This window comes from Bos grunniens, chromosome X (genome assembly GCF_055505025.1).
Source record: "Bos grunniens cultivar Pamir isolate PY7600 chromosome X, Bosgru_T2T1.0, whole genome shotgun sequence".
NCBI classification, from domain to species: domain Eukaryota; kingdom Metazoa; phylum Chordata; class Mammalia; order Artiodactyla; family Bovidae; genus Bos; species Bos grunniens.
In genome coordinates, this window is record NC_141194.1 from 15,712,208 (window position 1) to 15,733,448 (window position 21,241).

At 42.8% G+C, this 21,241-nt stretch overlaps 1 pseudogene across 1 annotated transcript; it reads right to left on the bottom strand.

The window, feature by feature from the left end:
- Positions 1-3,266: 3,266 nt before the first annotated feature.
- On the bottom strand, positions 3,267-4,978 carry LOC147339856 (ARL14 effector protein-like pseudogene; annotated as a pseudogene). Its single transcript, XR_015158824.1, has one exon. The product of XR_015158824.1 is annotated as an ARL14 effector protein-like pseudogene (transcript).
- Between the last annotated feature and the right edge of the window lie 16,263 nt (positions 4,979-21,241).

The following is a 21,241-nucleotide window of genomic DNA, read 5'->3' on the forward strand; positions in this document are numbered from 1 at the left end:
TAGATGGTATTTCCAAAGATAACCACCACAGTTTTCCAAGGGTAAAATTTTTTGCTGTATGCTATGTATATAGTGCCCAGAAACCAGGGGTCCCTTAAATATGTTTCTTATGTTCAGTAGATGATTAACCTCTGCATACGTTTTGCGTTTGAGAAGGGAATGGCAAACCACTCCAAGACTCTTGTCTGGAGAATCCCATAAACACAATGCCTGGCATGTGGTAGTTTCTCAATAAATTCCTACTGAATAAATAAAGGCATAAATCTAGAAGAAGCACAATACCCCTCTGTGTTAGCTAGCCATTGCTGCATAGCAAATTACCCCAGACATTAGCATCTTAAAACAATGACCATGTCTTATCTCACAGTTTCTGTGAGGGAAAAAGTCAGGAAGCAGCGTGGCTGGGTGGTTCTGGCTCAAGGTCTCTCACAAGGTTCCAGTCAAGGTGTCAGCTAGGACTAAAGTCATTCAAAGCTTGATGAGGCAAGAAGACCCCCTTCCAAAAATACTCACGAGGTTGTTGGCCAGAGTTGCCAATTCTTTCTCATGTTGGCTTCCTCATAGGGCTGCTCACACAGGGCAGCCGGCCTGCTCTAGAGCAGATGATCATGATGATGCAAAAGAAAGGCCACATTGCCCTTTATGACCAAGTCTCCAGTCACCATCACTTGGGCCTTATTCTGTTCATTAGAACCAAGTCACTAAGTTCAGCCACCACTTCAGGGAAAAGGATTACAAAATATCAGAGGATCACTGGGGACCATCCTGGAGGGTTACCTACCACACCTTGGGAATTGTTAACTGGCTGCAAATAGCAGCCTCCAAATGCTCAGACAAATGTGTTCTTTGCTGTGAAAGTGGTTATAAATTGTTTATCAACCTTTCTCTCGTAGTTTTGTGAACATGGTAACACTATTACCTCTTTGCTTTTCAAATGCAAAGGGCACTTCAGCAGGTAAATGGACAGGGATAACAAATACTTTTGCACTGCAAAGATTCCAGGTAGGTTCAGATGAATTGTTCCCATCTTTTAAAAAAAAAAAAAACATTTTTTTTGGCTGCACAGCATGTGGAACCTTAGTTCCCAGACCAGGGATTGAACCCACATCCCCTGTGCTGGAAGTACAGTGTCTGAACCACTGGACTGCCCGGGAAGTCCCTGGGTTCCTATCTTTGAAGCACTAGATTGTTCTTTGACTAGAATGCAAGTTCAGTTTGTATTTCTCAAGCCCATCTTCACCAATTCAGCAAAGCTAGATAGACCAGTTTGAGCATTAAAAAGAAAAACTACTAATTCTGATAGCCCATTTTATTTAAACTCTTGGTCTAAGATGACCTGTAAAAACAAGCAAAGTATGAGGTTGCTGCAAATGTAATTGTGGTTTCAGACCACAAATTTTAAATCATTATAACTAGACTCAAACACATCTTTATGAATCAAAATAGGAACCATTACAATCAATGGATTTTTGCCAATGAGAAATAAGTTTGTTTATTCCTGTAGCATAAAATCTGTGCTTCACAAAAACAGAAATATAGACCAATGGAACAAGACAGGAGGTAAGAATATACAATGCGGCAAAGACAACCTCTTCAATAAGTGGTGATAGGAAAACTGGACAGCTACATGTAAAAGAATGAAATTAGAAAACTTCTTAACACCACACACAAAGAGAAACTCAAAATGGATTAAAGATCTAAATGTAAGACCAGGAAATATAAAACTCTTAGAGGAAAACACAGGCAAAACAGTCGATATCATAAATCAAAGCAAGATCCTCTATGACCCACCTCCTAGAGTAATGGAAATACAAACAAATGTAAACAAGTGGGACCTGATTAAACTTAAGAGCTTTTGCACAGCAAATGAAACTATAAGAAAGGTGAAAAGACAACCCTCAGAACAGGAGAAAATAATAGCAAATAAAACAACTGACAAAGGATTAATTTCCAAAATATACAAGCAGCTCATACAACTCAATACCTGAAAAACAACCCAATTAAAAAGTGGGAAAAGGATCTAAACAGACATTTCTCCAAAGGAGACACACAGATGGCTAAGAAAGACATGAATAGATGCTCAATATTACTCATTATGACAGAAATGCAAATCCAAACTACAATGAAGTATCACCTCACACCGGTCAGAATGGCCATCATCAAAATGTCTACACACAGGAGAGGGTGTGGATATACACTTGCACTGTTGGTGGGAATGTATGTTGATACAGTCACTATGGAAGCCAGTATGGAGATTCCTTAAAAAACTAGCAATAAAACCACCATATAACCCAGGAATCCCACTGCTAGGTATATACCCTGAGGAAACCAAAATTGAAAAAGACACATGTACCTCAGCGTTCACTGCAGCACTATTTACAACAGCTAGGACATGGAAGCAACCTAGATGTCCATCGACAGATGAATGGATAAAGAAGTTGTGGTACATATACACAATGGAATATTACTCAGCCATAAAAAGGAACACATCTGAGTCAGTTCCAATGAGGTGGATGAACCTAGAGCCTATTATACAGAGTGAAGTAAGTCAGAAAGAGAAAGATAAATATCATATGTTAACGCATATATACGGAATCTAGAAAGATGGTACCACAGAATTTCTTTGCAGGGCAGCAATGGAGAAACAGACTCATGGACACAGGGAGATGTATGGTGAGAGTAACATGGAAACTTACATTACCATATGTAAAACAGATAGGCAAAGGGAGTTTGCTGTATATCTCAGGGATCTCAAACAGGGTCTCTGTACCAACCTAGAGGGGTGGGATTGGGAAGGACATGAGAGGGAGGGTCAAGAGGGAGGGGACATATGTATACTTATGGCTGATTCATGTTGAGGTTTGACAGAAAACAACAAATTCTGTAAAGCAATTATTCTTCAATTAAAAAATAAATTTTAAAAATCAATGAATAATTTTTAAAAAATCTGTGCTTCAGGATTTGATTAAATTCTTGGAAAGCATTTTCTGCCTCCTGCTGGTTGTGGAAGCCTTTCCCCCACAAAAAGTTGTCAGGATACTTGAAGAAGTGGTGGGCAGTTGGAAAGAGGTCAGGTGAATATGGCGGATGAGGCAAAATTTTGTACCAACCTAATATCACTATTATCAGGAATTTCTGATGGAAAGTGATTGGTGTTTGCCAAACAACAAAACATGGATTTGGTTCAGGGAAGTGTGGAAAAGTTTTTTTTTTCTCTTGGGTCCAAAACACACACACTTTCTGACACACACAAAAATCAAAGTAAAGAAAATTAAATGCTTTTTATTCATGAATTTGCCACACAGAGATATTGGGTGAGTTAGTCAGAGGCAAAAGTGGTCTCAGGTGAATATTTTCTAGTGGGTAAACATACATAGCCATTTGGTGGGATGGAGATAGGGGCCTTCGGTCTATTTTTAGCCCATTACGTCTGCAGCCTCAGCCAGTGCCTGCACAACTGTGTTCAATGGAAAGTCTCTTTGTGCCGAATCCAACGCTTCAAAAGAAGCAATTAAATGTTCATGAGAAATAAACATGGAAAAGTGGAAAAAGCAATTTTCTCCTTACAGATCATTTGAATAAAACTCGGTATCAAAGATGACTGAAGAGAAACTTTCCCGATGACGCTGTGGGTGTGAACATTTTCATAGAGATTTTCCCTAAAAACAGTTTTGCACAATAGCTGCCAAACCTGGCCCAGATGTTCCACATCAGTCTTCTGAGATGGTATCTTCACTGAGGTCAGCAGAAACTCTAGCTGAATTGCCTTAAATCCTGTACCTCCAAGACCAAATGCAACTTAGGCCTTAGGAATTTTGTACCACCTTGGCCAGTTCTGTGTGGCTGGTAACCTTAGCCACCAAAAAAAAAAAAAAAAAAAAATGCTTTTAAATCATTTCTATGTGACAATTAGATTAAAATTTGTCCTTTGAAGTCTGCTTCCAGTTGGCATTTTGGATATCACTTAAATTGAATCTCTGCTTTTGTGCTCATATGTTGGGCCACGTGGCCTATTAAAGGTTTTTTTTTTTTTTTTAAAAACGAAATTTCATTTTAGTATTGTTAAAACAGTAACACTAAAAAATGAGACTATGAGTATGTAGTGCCAAGTCAATCCAAATAGCAATTCTGATTTAGAATTGATGAAGTGTAAGATCCTAACGGTAACTAGCTATTATAAACATATGTTCTATGTCAAGACAAGCTCTCAGCTACAGAATTCTAAAAATCCTAAAACTCCATCTCCTAAGGTACCAGCAAAGAGGAAAGGGATTTTTAATCTGAGAGCAGAGTAGCAATGGAGTTGCTGGATACCAGGGGAGGAATCTGAGTCATCATAGCAGGAAGGTTGAAGGACAGTGCATTACACAGGGTTCTATGGCTTCAGAGAACACTAGTCTAAACTCTATTTTTAAAACTTTCTTCCCCCAGTCCTAAAATTCATCCAGGAGAAAGAGGCTGGTTTAACTGCAAAGCAGAGAAAATTGATCAGCCTGGAGGGCTGGTCCTATTCGGAGAGGTCGAATGGCATCTTGCTGATGACCTCCCCATTCTCATTGACTATGGTGTCGTAGGCCCAGCGGCGGTTGCAGCGGCAAGTGGGCCCGCACTTGGTGGAGTTACACTTGGGGCATGGGTAGAAGCAACCCAGGCAGTCTTCATCAAGGCAGTCACACAGGTCAGCCTCATTGAAGGTGAGCCTGCCCTTTTTGTCATACTTGTTGCCTTCGCGTTTTACAGAAACAAACTCATTCTTCTTTGCCATTTGCCCTTTCTTTATCTGCTGCCTTATTGCAGGATTAAAGTTGGCTACCTGAGGCCCGGGATTTTGAAATGACAACCGTTTTAACTGCCGATCCAACCGCTTCTTTTGCTTCAGTTCCTTCTCACTTGGTTTCTCAGGAGAACTTTGACGTGCAGGTCTCTCTCGCACGGAACTGCTCTTTTCTGCTTGTTCACTCATTTCTGCTCACCTGGGGACACAAACAAAGTCAGCAACCAATTGTTGGAGCTCAGTCAACCATGAGGACACTGGAGCTGGTAAAAGTCATTTCAGAATGGGCCTATTAAGTTTTTACTTCAAACCTGGCTTAAGTGGATAGGAGCAAGTTTATCAACACCAACAAATCTTTGGACAAAAGTGCTTTTATCAGATAGTATTTCCTCCTTTATTTAACCATCTCTTTTGTCTATCAAATGTTTAAATAACCATGTTTGTCTAGACTAGTACTTCTCAAACATTAATGTGCATATGAATCGTTTCATGATTATGATTATGATTAACTAGATTATGATTCAGTTAGGACTGGGGTGGGGCCAGAGAGTCTACCTTTCTAATGTATGCCCAGATTATACTGATATTGCTAATTCCAAACCTGCTTTGAGTCTCAAGGGCCTGGAGCTAAACCAATAGTGATTAGGGGCAAAAATTGCTTTGCTTGAATAGAAACCCAGTTATTCTTCTTAGGTGAGTGGCCCTAGGATAGAAAAACAACAGGTTTTTATGTAAAGAATCTCTTTCTCTCCACAGTCCCCCCCCCACCGCCCCCACACAAGGCAAACTCTTGACTTTTCCTCCAGCTAAATTGGTTTGAACAAAGAAAATACTGTTTGAACCACTTCAGATCAATAAACGTAGTCCTTGTTTCTGAGTGTAGTAAGTCATGGAAATTGGATGGGCATTTTTAGCAATTGCCTTTTCTCTTTAAAACATCATCACATTTGCTGTGGTTTATTTATTTCGTTGGAAGTGACCTCCAGTTCTTCTCAGGCAACACTCTACAAGCTACTTTAAGGTAATTCATCATATTGAATTAGTGATTGGTTTTCAAAAGGCTTTCTAAAGTCAGTACATTCTCAAGGACTTTCAATGTCATTCCGTGTCTCTCCATGTCTCACTGTCTCCGTCTGTATGTCTCTTCCCTCACCACTGCCCCCATCCCTCTGTTTCTCTCCTAATTGGCCCATGTCCTACAGACTCCACAAAGCTTCCCAAACTACTGATAATTGAAAGTAGAGAGGCAGAGGACGCCCATTTCTTTAAGGATGTTCTGCCTAGCTTCAAGAAGCAAACTGGCCGAAAGGAAGAGAGAGGATGGGGCATCAGCTGTGAGAGGATCACCATACTAGAGAAAACTTCCCTTTGCTTCTCACTGGAGAGTTTCAGGCAGTTCCAGAGGACTGGCCACACTCTGTTTGATCCATACTTCTAATTTCACACAACAGGTTCCCTTTTAGGTGTTCCTTGTCACTTGAACGATCTAGTGTCTACAGAGAGGGAAAAGCAAATGATTCCCCTGAATCTGTCTCTTGAATTGGATTTATTTGCCAGGATCTTGTTGAGTAAATACCCAGGACAGAAATAATACAGTTTAATAATTTCTAAGTTACTCCAATGTCTTGGCACGTCTAGAACATTTAGTTGTTTTGTTACTCTTATTCTTTGAGTTGTAATTTCATAGTTGACTACCTTACTTTTTTGGGGGGAAAAAAGGGTAGCAGCTACCTTTCTGATACATTACCCTAGGCAGAGGAGCCTCAGGCATCACACTGCCAGGGATCAGATACTAGCACTGTCTTCACCACTAACTATCTGACTTTAACTTAAAATGACTTCAGTTGCTTAACCTCAGTTTCCTCATCTGAAAATGGGGATACTAATAGTACCTTCTCTATGGGTATGTCCTAAATTAGGTGCAGTGAGAACTTCAAAGATGATATAAGACCAGGTTTCTGCCGGCAAAGGTTGTCAATTTCCACTGGAGAGATCAAGTGTCTGCAGCTCACTACAAGGACAGGGAAAGGTGCTCCAGTTCAGATTCAGAGAACCCTATGGGGGATGGGGGTGGGGGTGGGGTTCGTAATAATCAAATATCATTAGAGGCATCCCTATTTAGAACTAAGGTTTTTATCTTTTTTCTGCACCCCTCCCCCAAGTTTAGTGAGGCGCTCAGTCACTCAGTTGTGTCCAACTCTTTGCAACCCCATGGACTATAGCCCTCCAGGCTCCTCGTTCCATTTTCCAGGCAAGAATATTGGAGTGGGTTACCATTCCCTTCTCCAGAACTAAGCTTTACATCTTAAAGTATTCCAGTTCATCCCCATAATGGTAAAAAAAAAAGAGTGTGTGTGTGTGTGTGTGCATGTGCAAATTTGCCACCATAATTCAGTCTAAAGCCACTATTTTTTTCCATTCATTCAACAAATATTGATCTGGAGCCTATCATATATGCTAGGAATTGTGCCCTATTTATTGCAGTCACAATTGCACACACAAGTCCAGAGTCCTTCAAGCAGTGGCCTTTACAAAAATGAATGCTACTGCTGCTAAGTCGCTTCAGTCGTGTCCGACTTTGTGCGACCCCATAGACGGCAGCCCACCAGGCTTTGCCATCCCCGGGATTCTCCAGGCTAAAACACTGGAGTGGATTGCCATTTCCTTCTCCAATGCATGCAAGTGAAAAGTGAAAGTGAAGTTGCTCAGTCGTGTCTGACCCTTCGTGACCCCATGGACTGCAGCCTACCAGGCTCCTCCATCCCTGGGATTCTCCAGGCAAGAGTACTGGAGTGGGGTGCCATTGCCTTCTCTGTACATGATACTAACAGGATATAAATCAAGTACAGTCCAAAACCCAGTTACTGAAGGACACAAAAGAAAATGTGAAAAAACAAGGGAAAGAGCTTGATGGCCTGGTGAAAAGAACATTTTGTGATAATTTTAAGTACTTTACTCATTCATATCACATGACAAATTCCATCTTTATGTGTGTAATGATTTCTATTATTTAATTTTACCAAACGAAAGGATGATCTGAGACATTTTCTACAAAGATATTTGTATGATTCACCATCTATCCTGCTTTTTCATTCCTATGCCCCAAAATTATCCTCAGTATGAATACGTTGAAACCACTTATGCCTTTAGGCATACATACCTGGTCTTCTTACATGGAATGGTCACCCTGATTTCAATACGACTCTCTCTCATACTTCAATAAACCCTTACCTTACATATGCTCTCATAACCAAGACCTGTTCTAACTAAGTTGTTTACAATGTAACCACTGCCATCATTTACTTTACCTTTGCAATTATTTCTATCATCATGATATAATATGTGACAATGTGTTTGTGTATATGGAGGAAGCAAAGCTTCTATCAGATGTGCAACTAGAAATAGTGACTTACAAATACCATGCATCTGAAATACAAAGAATAGAGATGAACTTCATGTATTTGAGATCCTCCTTCAGAGGCCTATCTCTGCTTCCACTCAGTTAATCAAATGCAGATAACTTCATGGACCCAATGATACCCAGAGCGATACAGAGGTGGGGGTAAAGAAGTGAGGACATCAGAGCAGCTGAGAGTTTCTGGGAAGTCTTGAGTATGCAAATTCAGATTTCACCTTGGCCTGGAAATATGCCAAGCACATTGGTAGAAGTCTGAAGATGTGACATGCCTGAGGATTGTGGGGAGAGTTATGGTGTATATACTCATAACATCACACATGTCAGATACATTAAAAAATATAGAAACAAAAATGAATAAATTGGGGTAAAAATCTTTCACTCTTCAATTAAGGAAAATATCTGTGTAGGCCAATTTTAAGGCACAGTATTTGTTTTAGAAACAGGCATCAAGACTGGTGGAGAAACTCAAAGTTTAGTTATGAATAGCTGTGAACCAAACACAAAACTGATTCTCAATAAAAGAAAATAGAATCAGGTTACAATGAGACCTTTTACTGCAGGAGCACTGTAATAGCTCAATTTGCTGGATACTACAAGTAAAATCACCAGGCAGCTGAACAGATGTGGCTATTTTATGTTCAGCTATAGCACACTCAAGACTTCCCTGGTGGTTCAGACGGTAAAGCGTCTGCCTACAATGCGGGAGACCCGGGTTCAATCCCTGGGTCGGGAAGATCTCCTTGAGAAGGGAATGGCAACCCACTCCAGTATTCTTGCCTCCCCCGCCCCCCACCCAAAAAAGGGGCTCAAAGAAATATTGTGCTTCCCTGGTGACTCAGAGGTTAAAGGGTCTGCCTGCAGTGCTGGAGATCCAGGTTTGGCCCCTGGGTCAGGAAGATCCCCTGGAGAAGGAAATGGCAACCCACTCCATTACTCCTGACTGGAGAATCCCATGGACGGAGGAGTCTGGTGGGCTTCAGTCCACAGGGTCGCAAAGAGTCGGACACTTTATTATATACTGGAGAAGAGATGATGTCATTTGGAGCAAATCATAAGAGACAGCGCCCATACATTAAAAAGTTGTTGAAAGGGTAAAGAGAAGGGGTAGAATTTAGACAAAGATCTGGTTATTTTGACAACTGGCATATAGTATAGTCTGTTTTTGCTGAATTTCACCAGCTCTTGCTTCTGTTTGTCTTCCTAAATAAAATTAGATGTGTTCTTGCAAGCAGAATTTAAGAAGGCTTCTGGTGAATTCTAGACTGTCTCTGAGAAATGTGTCCCTCATCACAAATACCTGGAGTGGGGGAGGATCCAGAAGGCTGCCACGCCCACAGAATTGCTTTTCTGTGCCTGCAAGGAATGCTGGAGCAGTTCTACAAAGGAGGCCAGACAAGTGCTTACAAATGAGGCACAAGGTAGAGTTCCTACGGGATCCAACTATTTATTTCTTCCCTCCTTACCCACCCTTCTTTTCTACTCTGTTGACACTCTGCAGAAGGGAAGTGTGGAAGAATGTATTATTTGTTCATAATTTTTCCTTCTATTCTCTGTATTGTGCCATAGTTTCACTAGGTAGATTACACTTCTCCATCCCATTGTCCTTGAAATTCGCCATATGACTTGCTCGGGCTAAGGGAAAGTAGGCACAAGTGATCATTAATGAGTTCTGCACTGAGATATTAAAGGGCATTGCAAATTTCTGCCAAGGTCTTCTTGTATTTCTGTCATCTGCCATGAGAAGTGCATACCCCAGGAAGCTGCTGACTGCAAAATGAGACACATATGAACAGACCTCAGTCTGATTCATAGCCTTAAGCAGAGCTGCCATAAGTGACCCACAGACACATGAGTAAGAACATCAGTGGTATCTTAGACAACCACTAAGATTTAGGGGTGGGGTGTTTGCTATGCAGAAGCATCATAGCTTTAGAGGAATAACACATGAGGGTAACAGCCATTTACTTGAGACTCACTCTTTGCCAAGCACCACTAACATTAGCTCCTTTAAATCTACAAAATTTCCTTCTGAGATCTGCTAATGCTTCCATCTTTCATGAAACATCTGCTCAGAGAAGGCAAGGACTCATAGCTAACAAGTGGCTGAGCCAGAATCTCAAATTCACATGTACCCATGTTCAAATATTGCATTGGCCAAAAAGTTCATTTGGGTTTCATTTTGGGTGACATTTCATGGAAAAACCAGAATGAACTTTTTGGCCGACCCAATACAATGATTGTTCCATGGCTTTTTCCTATTTTTCCTGCAGTTGAAACCACAGGTGATAGCAACAACCACCACATAAAGCACAATTTCACTCTTTTATGAAGGGCACTTTCCCGGGTCTTTTTTCAATCCAATTCCTAATTGGGATACTTAAGTTCTGTTTAGCTCTGCTCTGGATTGAATCATAGCCCATGAGATTTGAAATGGTAAGTCTTCAGTTCGGAAAGTATTGTGCTTTAGAAACCACAGGAGGGCTTAAAATAGATTGGAATATTCTGAGGTTATAGGTAGGAGAGAAAATGTACCAGATAAAAATCAGTTGAGCCAGTGTTTTGAACTTTTCTTGACTAAACCAGACAGACTCCACAGAAACTACTCAGGATCCTCCCTGTGACCCCACTGCAAGAGACAACCATTCAGAAAGCACTGCCAGGATTGTTGCAGTGACACTGAGAAGGAAATATTTCCCGTCTCTGGCTGCCCATTAGAACCACTTGGAGACCTTGAGAAAGAAAAAAATTCTGGGCCCTGCTGACAAACAAACATAATCAACATTTCTGGGTGAGAAGCTGAGCATTTTTTTTTTGGTGGGGGAAATGTGAATTTTTTAAAGTTCTCCAAGTAATTTTATTTTCTTTGACCACACTGAGTAGTGTGTGGGATACTAGTTCCCAGATCAGGGGACAAACACTGGTCACTCCCCCACCCCCGTCTACAGTGGAAGCTTAGAGTACATTGGACCACCAGGGAAGTCCCCCCAGGTGAGTCTAATAGGCAGCCAGAGTTGTGACCCACTAAGCTACACTGGTGGAGAAGGCAATGGCAACCCACTCCAGTACTCTTGCCCGGAAAATCCCATGGACAGAGGAGCCTGGTAGGCTGCAGTCCATGGGGTCGCGAACGGTCGGACATGATTGAGCGACTTCACTTTCACTTTTCACTTTCATGCATTGGAGAAGGAAATGGCAACCCACTCCAGTGTTCTTGCCTGGAGAATCCCAGGGATGGTGGAGCCTGGTGGGCTGCTGTCTATGGGTTCTCACAGAGTTGGACATGACTGAAGTGACTTATCAGCAGCAAGCTACACTGGTGGCTCAGATGGTAAAGAATCTTCCTGTGATGCCAGAGAGACCTGGGTTCAATCCCTGGGCTGAGAAGATCCGCTGGAGGAGAGTGTGGCAACCCACCGCAGTATTCTTGCCTGGAGAATTCCATGGACAGAGGAGCGTGGAGGGCTACAGTCCATGGGGTCGCAAAGAGCTGGACACAACTGAGCAGCTAAACACAGTGCAAGCTGTAATAGAAGATGGGCTTCCCTGGTGGCTCAGTGGTAAAGAATCCACCTGCTAATGCAGGAGATGTGGGTTCCATCCCTGGGTGGGGAAGATCCCCTGGAAGAGGGCATGGCAACCCACTCCAGTATTCTTGGCTGGACAATCCCATGGACAGAGGAGCCTGGTGGGCTGCAGTCCACGGGGTTGCAAAAAGACACGACGGAGCGACTCAACAACAACAACAAAAGCTAGAAGATGGACACAGAAAATGTATTTGCTGATTTGCTGATATTTAACATTAAAAGCCAATTCCAGCCAATGACTCACTCATGGAGACTGGAGTGTCAGCTTTGCATGTCTTTGAACTTCCTACCTACTCTCCTATCATCATTCGTTACCATTTCTCTTTCCTCTGTGGAATATTTACTGAATGTATAGTTATTTAATGAAATCCACATCTATGTTAATTCCTAAAGTGGAGTTTTCCAAGGGCTAGACTGTAAAAGTTTATAGAGTTTGTAAAGAATTCACTAAAACTGTTATTTGCTAACTTAAAGAGGAGAGATGTCAGTGGCTTCATGGGCCAAATAAATAAAGCCCAGATTGTCATTTATAGTGATTGTATACATGGTTCCTACTCTCCTATGAATATTTTGGAGCACTGACATTCTAGTTTAATTTGCACATACAAGTTCCCAAGGATTACCTGTGACTGGCATAGCCCGAGATGGAGACATGCATGCTATCTTGCTCCTGCATACAGAGACCCCTTGTGGCACTTATCTGACTGCCTCCCAGGATATGTGGGAAACTTCCTATTTCTTTTACAGTAAGATACGCAACTCTCTTACTGCACTGGTGGCAACTGATTTTTTTTCGATGCATTTGAGTGAAAGTAATATCTAAGATTTATGGAGTATTGTCTATGTGCCAGGCACTATCCTTAGTGTTCTATATGCATTAACTCATTTAATCCTTAACTCTATGAGGTAGATGATCTAGTTATTGTCCTCATTTTACAGAAGGAAAAAACTGAGGCACAGAAAAATTAAGTAAGGTGTCTAAAGTCACACACCTATTAAAGGATGAAGCAGGAATTTGAACCCAGAAAGTCTAGTTCAAGAATCTGGATTTTGAGCCACTAGAAATACCACGGAGAAGGCAATGGCACCCCACTCCAGTATTCTTGCCTGGAAAATCCCATGGACGGACGAGCCTGGTAGGCTGCAGTCCATGGGGTTGCTAAGAGTAGGACACGACTGAGCGACTTTAGTTTCACTTTTCACTTTCATGCATTGGAGAAAGAAATGGCAACCCACTCCAGTGTTCTTGCCTGGAGAATCCCAGGGACGGGGGAGCCAAGTGAGCTTCCGTGTCTTGAAGCGACTTAGCAGCAGCAGCAGCAGCAGCGATACCACATCCCTTAGTAGGTAGGGAAGTGATCTGAGTACATTTTAGGAGAGGCTGTAGAGCAACCAGTAGTCTCATCACTGCTAGTGGAAGTGCAAACTGGTACAACCACAAAGAAACTGTTTGCTAACAGTTGATACCTACTAAAGCTGAACACCTGCTTACCCTATGACCCAATAATTCCTGGGTACATATCCCAAAGCAGTGCATACGTGTGTTGATAAAAGGACATGAATTTGGGTGTTTGTAACAGCACTCAACTGGAAACAACCCAAAGGTCCATCAACAGGAAAGCAGATAAACACATTCTAATGTATTTATATTGCTGTGCAGCAATGAGAAGAAACAATGTATCACTACACAGAGTAATAAGGAAGGCTCTCACAAACAGAATGCAGACTCAGAGAAGTCAAGAAAAAAGAGAGCAGGCTATAAGTTTCTACTGTATAGAGTACAGAGGCAGGCAAAAGGAATCTCTGCTATTAGGGGTCAGGCTATTGGTTACCCCAAGGGGGAGAAGCTGTGTCTGGAATGAGTATTTGGGGGAGGGGCTTCTGGGGTTGTGGGTAAAGATTTATTTACTTATTTGTGCTATGTGGCTTGTGGGATCTAGTTCCCAGACCAGGGATTGAAACCATGCCCCCTGCAGTAGAAACACGGAGTCCTAACCACTGGACTGCTAGGGAAATCCCAAGTCCTCTCTATTGATCTGGTTATTGGCCACAGCATGTTTCAAGTTCTGAAAGTTCAGTGAGCTTTACATTTAGGTTACATGCACTTTTCTGTATGTACACTATTTATCAATAAAAAATTTGCAAGGGTACTGAAAGTGAAAGTGAAAGTGAAGTTGCTCAGTTGTGCCCGACTCTTTGCGACCCCATGGATAGTAGCCTGCACCAAGCTCCTCAGTCCATGGGATTTTCCAGGCAAGAGTGCTGGAGTGGGTTGCATTTCCTTCTCCAGGGGATCTTCTCAACCCAGGAATCGAACCCAGGTCTCCCGCATTGCAGGCAGACGCTTTACCTGTGATCAAATATTACCTAGGAGATTTCATTGAATATTTTCAAATAAACAATGCATATTTAAGGAAAGCAGTCATTCCAGGCAATCAAAGAGTAAGTTTCTACTATCTCTAGTTCTTCCCCCACTTTCCTGCTTTTTTATCACAAATGCCAACCTGATGATTTACTAACAATAAGAGGAAATGATCAACTGGGTCAGGTATCTGGAACGGGTTCAGTGTGCCTGCCTCCAGACAGGAGTTCAAAGGCAGGGTAACTAATGAGAGTTGTGTGAAGCTATGGTTGGTAGGAGGTATCAAAACAAAGGGTCCCTGGCTCACTCCGTTTGCATCTCCTGGAGCACTCACGAGGGTGTGGAAATAGCTTTCTTTTGTAGAAATCTTCAAGAATGAGGAATCTGAGGTCTCCGCTAAGAAGTCACTGACTCCACATGACACTCTGCCTAAGGGCAATCCCCTCTGAGGAGAGAGTCCTCACTGGAAGCAGGTGGACCAGCTCACAGTAGGAATTCTCACTACTCCTGCTCACCTGTGTAAGCAACTCATCAGCCACCCCTTTATATTTGAGGGGTAGAGCCCAATCCACCATGGCCTGTTTATCCCACTTCTGCCTTGGAGAGAAAGACTTCATTAACTGTCACAAAGGCAATGCTTTACAAAGTGCCACTTTCTTTTTGCCTAAAAAGTATGCCTACAAAAACCTTTCATCACTATAGATTCTGTCAGCCAAGTTCTTTCTGGTAAGTTCTACAGGGAAGAACTATTGATTTCTAGCTCAAAAATTATAATTAAAACAGCCACAAAATTCACCTTTGTTATCAGGCAAGACTTGAACCTGGCCATCTTACCAGGTTTTCTTTTTCTTCCTCTGTGCACTGCACAGAATTATGGATAACTAAATATAAGATAACTTTGGCAAATACTTTTCTTAGAATTCTGCTGATTATTCTCAGGCAGAAAGTCGTATGCAAAGAAAGTAGGTTGACTTAGTTACTAAGTCTATTCATCAATCATTTAGTGACTTTGCTCCAGGTCTTATTTCCAGTTGCATTTTAAATTTCAATCTATTTTCAGGATCAGATTTATTCCCCTCTCCCTCTCATCACCTCTCTCACCACAGAAGCCATGCTGGATTTACCCTTAGTCCCACTAAGCCCTTGTGGGAAAGACAGACTTCTGGTGAGAAGTGATGAGGAAGGAAGGGAGGAGGAGAAGTGTCCGACTCTGAGACCCCATGGACTGTAGCCGGCCATGCTCCTCTGCCTATGGAATTTCCCAGGCAAAAATACTGGAGTGGGTTACCATTTCCTTCTCCAGGAGATCTTTCGAAGCCAGGGATTGAATCTGTGTCTCTCACATCTCCTGCATTGGCAGGCAGGTTCTTTACCACTGAGCCATAAGGGAAGCCTGTCCTGGCCTTACCCGAGTTGATTTAAGGTCCCTTTCATCTGAGAGGCAAAAGAGGAAAGATCTCTGGATAGAGGAGTGACGGAAGACAAATTCTTAACCTGGTGTCTGCCCTGTGCCTCATCTGATGAGAGTTCTGGGGCCCCCTAGAGGGAGGGGTCAGTGCCTAATGGCTGAAGGTGCTCTGTTCATCAGAGGTTCTGACATGTTGGGCCCAAGAAGGGGTTAGGTGATTATTTTGCAGAGGAGATACAACATGAAAATAAAATTTCTCAAGATAAAGTAAAAAAGGGCAAGAAGGGTTATGCTCCCCAGATCTACTCTTTCTGAGACCATAACATAGCACTGGGGCTATAGGACCTTAAAGTGAGTGCTGGAGAATGGCAAGTCATAGAAGAGAAAGAGAAATAGGTGCCTACCTTGCAACCACGAAGTACCAATAGGTACGTGAAAACAAACACAGCTCAGAAGAACATGGACAAGCGTTTTCCTAACTACCTGTAAGATACTTGCCCTGTGAAGTCCCAGGGGCATCGAGGAATTTCTAGTGGAAGTTGGAAGAGCAAGCCACTCAAAATGGCTGTGTTCTTGCTCTCTGTCTCTCCCTGGTCTGACTAGTGCCTACTCCACCTACACCCTACTCACAGGACAAACCTTCCCACCTCCTTGCCCCACGGCCCAGCTACCTATAGCTTAGCAAACGGCTGATGAGGAGTCGGCCCCTCAACTGCTTTCCGCGATCAGCCGTTGCCACGCAACGGTAGACTTGGGTGCCACGAGCATGGGTTCTTATGTGCGCATGCGTGCATGCTTATGTGCGCGTGTGTGGTGCGCATGCGTGCTTGCAAGGTCGTCCACGAGCATGTGCGAGTGCCTGAGCGCGTTCATGGGTGCGTGGGTACCTATGTGCTTGCGTGTGTGTGTGCATGGCTGCGTGCTTGGCCTCCTGCGTGCATAAGCGGGTGCCTGAGCGCATGCGTGCATGGGCGCCTGTGTGCGTGGGTGCCTGCGTTATTGCACGCCTGCATGTTCAGCCATGTCCCAGTCTTTGACTGTAGCCTGCTAGGCATTCTCCAGACGAGCGTAGCCATTTCCTTCTCCAGGGCATCTGCCTGGCAGGGATCACCTGAGGTCAATTCCCATACAATTGGTAATCCTGGTTTCCCCCAGCCACCAGCAGTGAAACCTGCCAACTTGTCCGTCCTGCCTGCTTGCTCCAGCGTTGCACACGATGGGATGTTGTTCCAGGACCTTGCTGGAGACAGGCAGGGTCCTCCATCAGGTAAACCATGATGTCTTCGTCTCTGTCACTGACTTAGGTCCCTTTCTTTGGTCGTGAAACTGGGCAAGTGAGGCCTTGCTGGCCTGTGGGATGCAGCAGAACAGTAGTTTGGGGCTAGGAATCCTTAATTAGGGCATAAATGTGTGTTTTGTAAATTTTATTTAGTTAATATTTTGTTGTGCTGGATTTTTGTTGCTGCTCAGGGGCTTTCTCTAGTTGGGGAGAACTGGGGCTTCTCATTGCAGTGGCTTCTCTTGCGGAGCACTGGCTCTAGGGCACTTGGGCTGAGTAGTTGTGGTTCACCGACTTAGTTGCTCCAGGGCATATGGACAGGGAGGGATTGAACCAGTGTACCTGCATTGGCAGATGGATTCTTTTCCACCACGTCACCCGGGAAGTCCAGTTTGGACATAAAAATGTGACATCATTCATACCCAAACTGCTAAGATCTGGGAATATTTTAATTATTGCACAGTAGGGTGTGTTGCCCACTGTCCTTGCAGAAGATTATACAGATGGTGTTTTGTCAAACTACTTCCATTATATTAAGGTGCTCTGTGGAAAGAATATTCACTAATCAAAACAGTTTGAGAATACTGGATTAAATAACATTAAGTAGATGTCTTTACTGAAAACCTCATGTCATTAATGTGCTAATGGGGCAGTGAATCCTTGTGTCAATCAGGATATGCTAGGTTATGCTGCAACAAAAATTGACTCTAAAATTTCAGTGGCGTATATTGACAAAGGTTTATTTCACTAGTCCTGCGACACATCATCTTCTCTTTGGGACCTAGGCTGAAGCAACAGACTATTTGTCGTTTGTTAGTATTCAAGAGAAATTTATCTTTATTTTTGCACAGAATAAAGTGCACAGGTCTTACGATTTTCTTTGTAGAAGTGCAAGGAAGTTAATGTCGATGGGACAAACTCTGATCAGTGTAGACAGGAGACAGCAGAGTCAGCAGGTAAGTTCCCTATGTGTTCCCTCTCTGATGGGCTGTAATGGGGCACAGTTCTTTCTTTTCATCTTGGTACCAGGTGGACACACCTGAGAGAATCAGCGGTTTCTGTCATAGTGTTTAATGGAAACTTTGTTGGGAAGCAGTGACCAGTATCACAGGACATCATCTTATATTTGAATATTGATTCATTTATTTGGCTGCTCGGAATCTTCTTTGTGGCTCGTGGGATCTTTAGTTGTGGCGTGTGAACTCTTCTTTGCGGCATGTAGGATCTAGTTCCCAGACCAGGGGCTGAACCCAGGCCCCCTGCTTTGGGAGTGTGGAGTCTTAGCCACTGGACCACCAGGGAAGCCCCTCACCTTGTATTTGAATCTCCCTCTTTTCTCCTCACTTTAGCTGCCATGGATTATACCTCCCACGAAAGCTTTAGCATTTAAACCTTTCTTCAGGCTCTGTTTTCCAGGGAACCCAGGATAACACAGTGTGGGAAAATACCAGGGCTTTCTGGTCTCATAGACCAGTGGAATTGTGCTATGTTAGGCCTCCTTGGTATTTCTCCATCTCACAAAGTACACACTCAGCTTTGCACATGCTGTTTCTCTATATGGAACATTCTTCTTTCAGACATATGCATGGTTTATTTCCTCACCTCCTTCAGGTTGTTGCCCAAATATTGCCTACTTACTGAGACCATCCCTTCTCTCCAATTTAAATTTGCACACATGTACTGCACTGTATTCCTTCACCCCTCATTTATTTTATTTATTGTTATTTCTAGAATAATAGCTCCATATTATATCTCATCATTCTTGGTAAGCTCCATGAGAGGAAAAGCATTCAGTAAGTATTTGTGGGGCAGCTGGGTAATGGATGAATGGATGGATAGAGTGATGGATGAATAGATGAACAGATGGAGCAGTCGGTGATAAGGAGCTGCTCTTTTTCATGGTTCAGGATCTCTGTAAACATGGTATAAATAAACTCCAGATGAACTTCAGTTTCAGGATTCATGGGCAGTTCAGAAAAGAACTGTTGAATCAAACTGTGCTGAATGTTTTCTTCAGTTACTCCCATCAATGGTAGAGCTAATCAATTTTGGAAGGCATCCTAGTATGCCTTCCAAACAGTCTCATTAGGCTCTTTGAAACTATTGATGTCAGAATATAGCACTCTTATCCCTTCCTTTTTCATCATTAATTAATGGGTTAAATGTCCACTATAGCAGTGTTATGGAGAAGGCAATGGCACCCCACTCCAGTACTCTTGCCTGGAAAATCCCATGGGCGGAGGAGCCTGCTGGGCTGCAATCCATGGGGTCGCTAAGAGTCGGACATGACTGAGCGACTTCACTTTCATTTTTCACTTTCCTGCATTGGAGAAGGAAGTGGCAACCCACCCCAGTGTTCTTGCCTGGAGAATCCCAGGGATGGGGGAGCCTGGTGGGCTGCTGTCTATGGGGTCGCACAGAGTCAGACACGACTGAAGTGACTTAGCAGCAGCAGCATAGAAGTGTTAAAATATAGCCCAGGAAGAAGGTGGTCCTGGACTGTTGGCTAGCTGCATCTCATTGCATCTGATGCTGCTGAGGCCTGGCCATCAGTGTGCATTTGAGGGAGACAACAAAAACCCACTGATAAGATGGCTGGAGAGCTTGCTAAGTTTAAAGGCATCTGTTAATGGACTCTCGTTTTTAGCAAAATGGAAGTTTGTTCTTTAAAAATTTTGTTTTGAATTACTAATTTATGTAGAGATAAAAGAATGCTTAGATTTTTAAGACAGATCAGCTTGTGTTCACAAAATCATTCTATGTATATTAAGATGAGGAAAGGCCATCTGTTTGTCCAGAAGATAATTGACTAGTTTTAGAGAACCTTGTAAAGTAGCAAGTGATGAACCATTTTAAGTGTGTTGCTTTAGTTATATCTACAGTTTGTTTAGTATTTTAACTATTTATAAGGCATGCTGTAATGTTGGGAAATGAGTATAAACCCTAGTTTGGGTGGTATCTAGATGTTTGTAGCCCTTGTTTAGTACCCACAATTCTAACCATAAGAGCTTCTACTTAGTGCTTATGATGATCCAGGAATCACATTCAATATTTTCAGTATGCTGTTGTTTCTTCACAACAATCTTAGGAGCAAAATATTATTATCCCCATTTTAAAGCTCAGGAAACTACCACTTAATGGGGTTGAGAACGTGCCCGGGGTCTTACAGCCTTTAAGGATCACAGGCATGGCTTTACCATGTTTGTAGTTCAGTTGCCCAGTCATATCCCACTCTTTGTGACCCCATGGACTGCAGCACGCCAGGCCTCCCTGTCCCTCACCATCTTCCGGAGTTTGCCCAAGTTCATGTTCATTGCATCAGTGATGCCGTTCTGCCATCTCATCCTCTGACACCCTCTTCTCCTGCCCTCGATCTTTCCCAGCATCAGGGACTTTTCCAATGAGTTTTCTGTTTGCATCAGATGACCAAAATACTGGAGCTTCAGCTTCAGCATCAATCCTTCCAGTGAATATTCAGGCTTAATCTCCCTTAAGATTGACTGGTTAGGATATAGTATACCAACACATATATATGGAATTTAGAAAGATGGTAATGATAACCCTGTATGCAAGACAGCAAAAGAGACACAGATGTATAGAACAGTCTTTTGGACTCTGCGGGACAGTGCGAGGGTGGGATGATTTGGGAGAATGGCATTGAAACATGTATAATATCATATGTGAAATGAATTGCCAGTCCAGGTTCAATGTGTGATACAGGATGCTTGGGGCTGGTGCACTGGGATAACCCAGAGGGATGGTATGGGGAGGGAGGTGGGAGGGGGTTCAGGATGGGAAACACGTGTATACCCGTGGCGGATTCATGTTGATGTATGGCAAAACCAATACAATATTGTAAAAAAAAAAAAATAAAAAATATTGACTGGTTCGACCCCTTGTGGTCCAAGGGACATTCAGGAGTCTTCTCCAGCACCACAGTTTGAAGGCATTAATTCTTTGGTGTTCCGATCTCACAACCATACATGATGACTGGGAAGACCATAGCCTTGACTATATGGACCACTGTTGGGAGAGTAATGTCTCTGCTTTTCAACACACTGTCTAGGTTTGTCATTGCTTTCCTGCCAAGAAGCAACTGTCTTCTGAATTCATGGCTGCAGTCACTATCTGTAGTGATTTTGGAGCCCAAGAAGAGGAAATCTGTCACTACTTCCACCTTTTCCCCCTCTATTGGCCATGCAGTAATCCTCTGGAAGGCATGACCTTAGTGTTTTGAATATTTAGTTTTAAGCCCGCTCTTTCACTCTCCTCCCTCACCCTCATCAAGAGGCTCTTTAGTTCCTCTTTGCTTTCTGCCATTAGAGTGATATCATCTGCATATCTGAGGCTGTTGATGTTTCTCCTGCCTATCTTGATTCAGACTTGCAACTCATCCAGCCTGGCATTTCTCCTGAT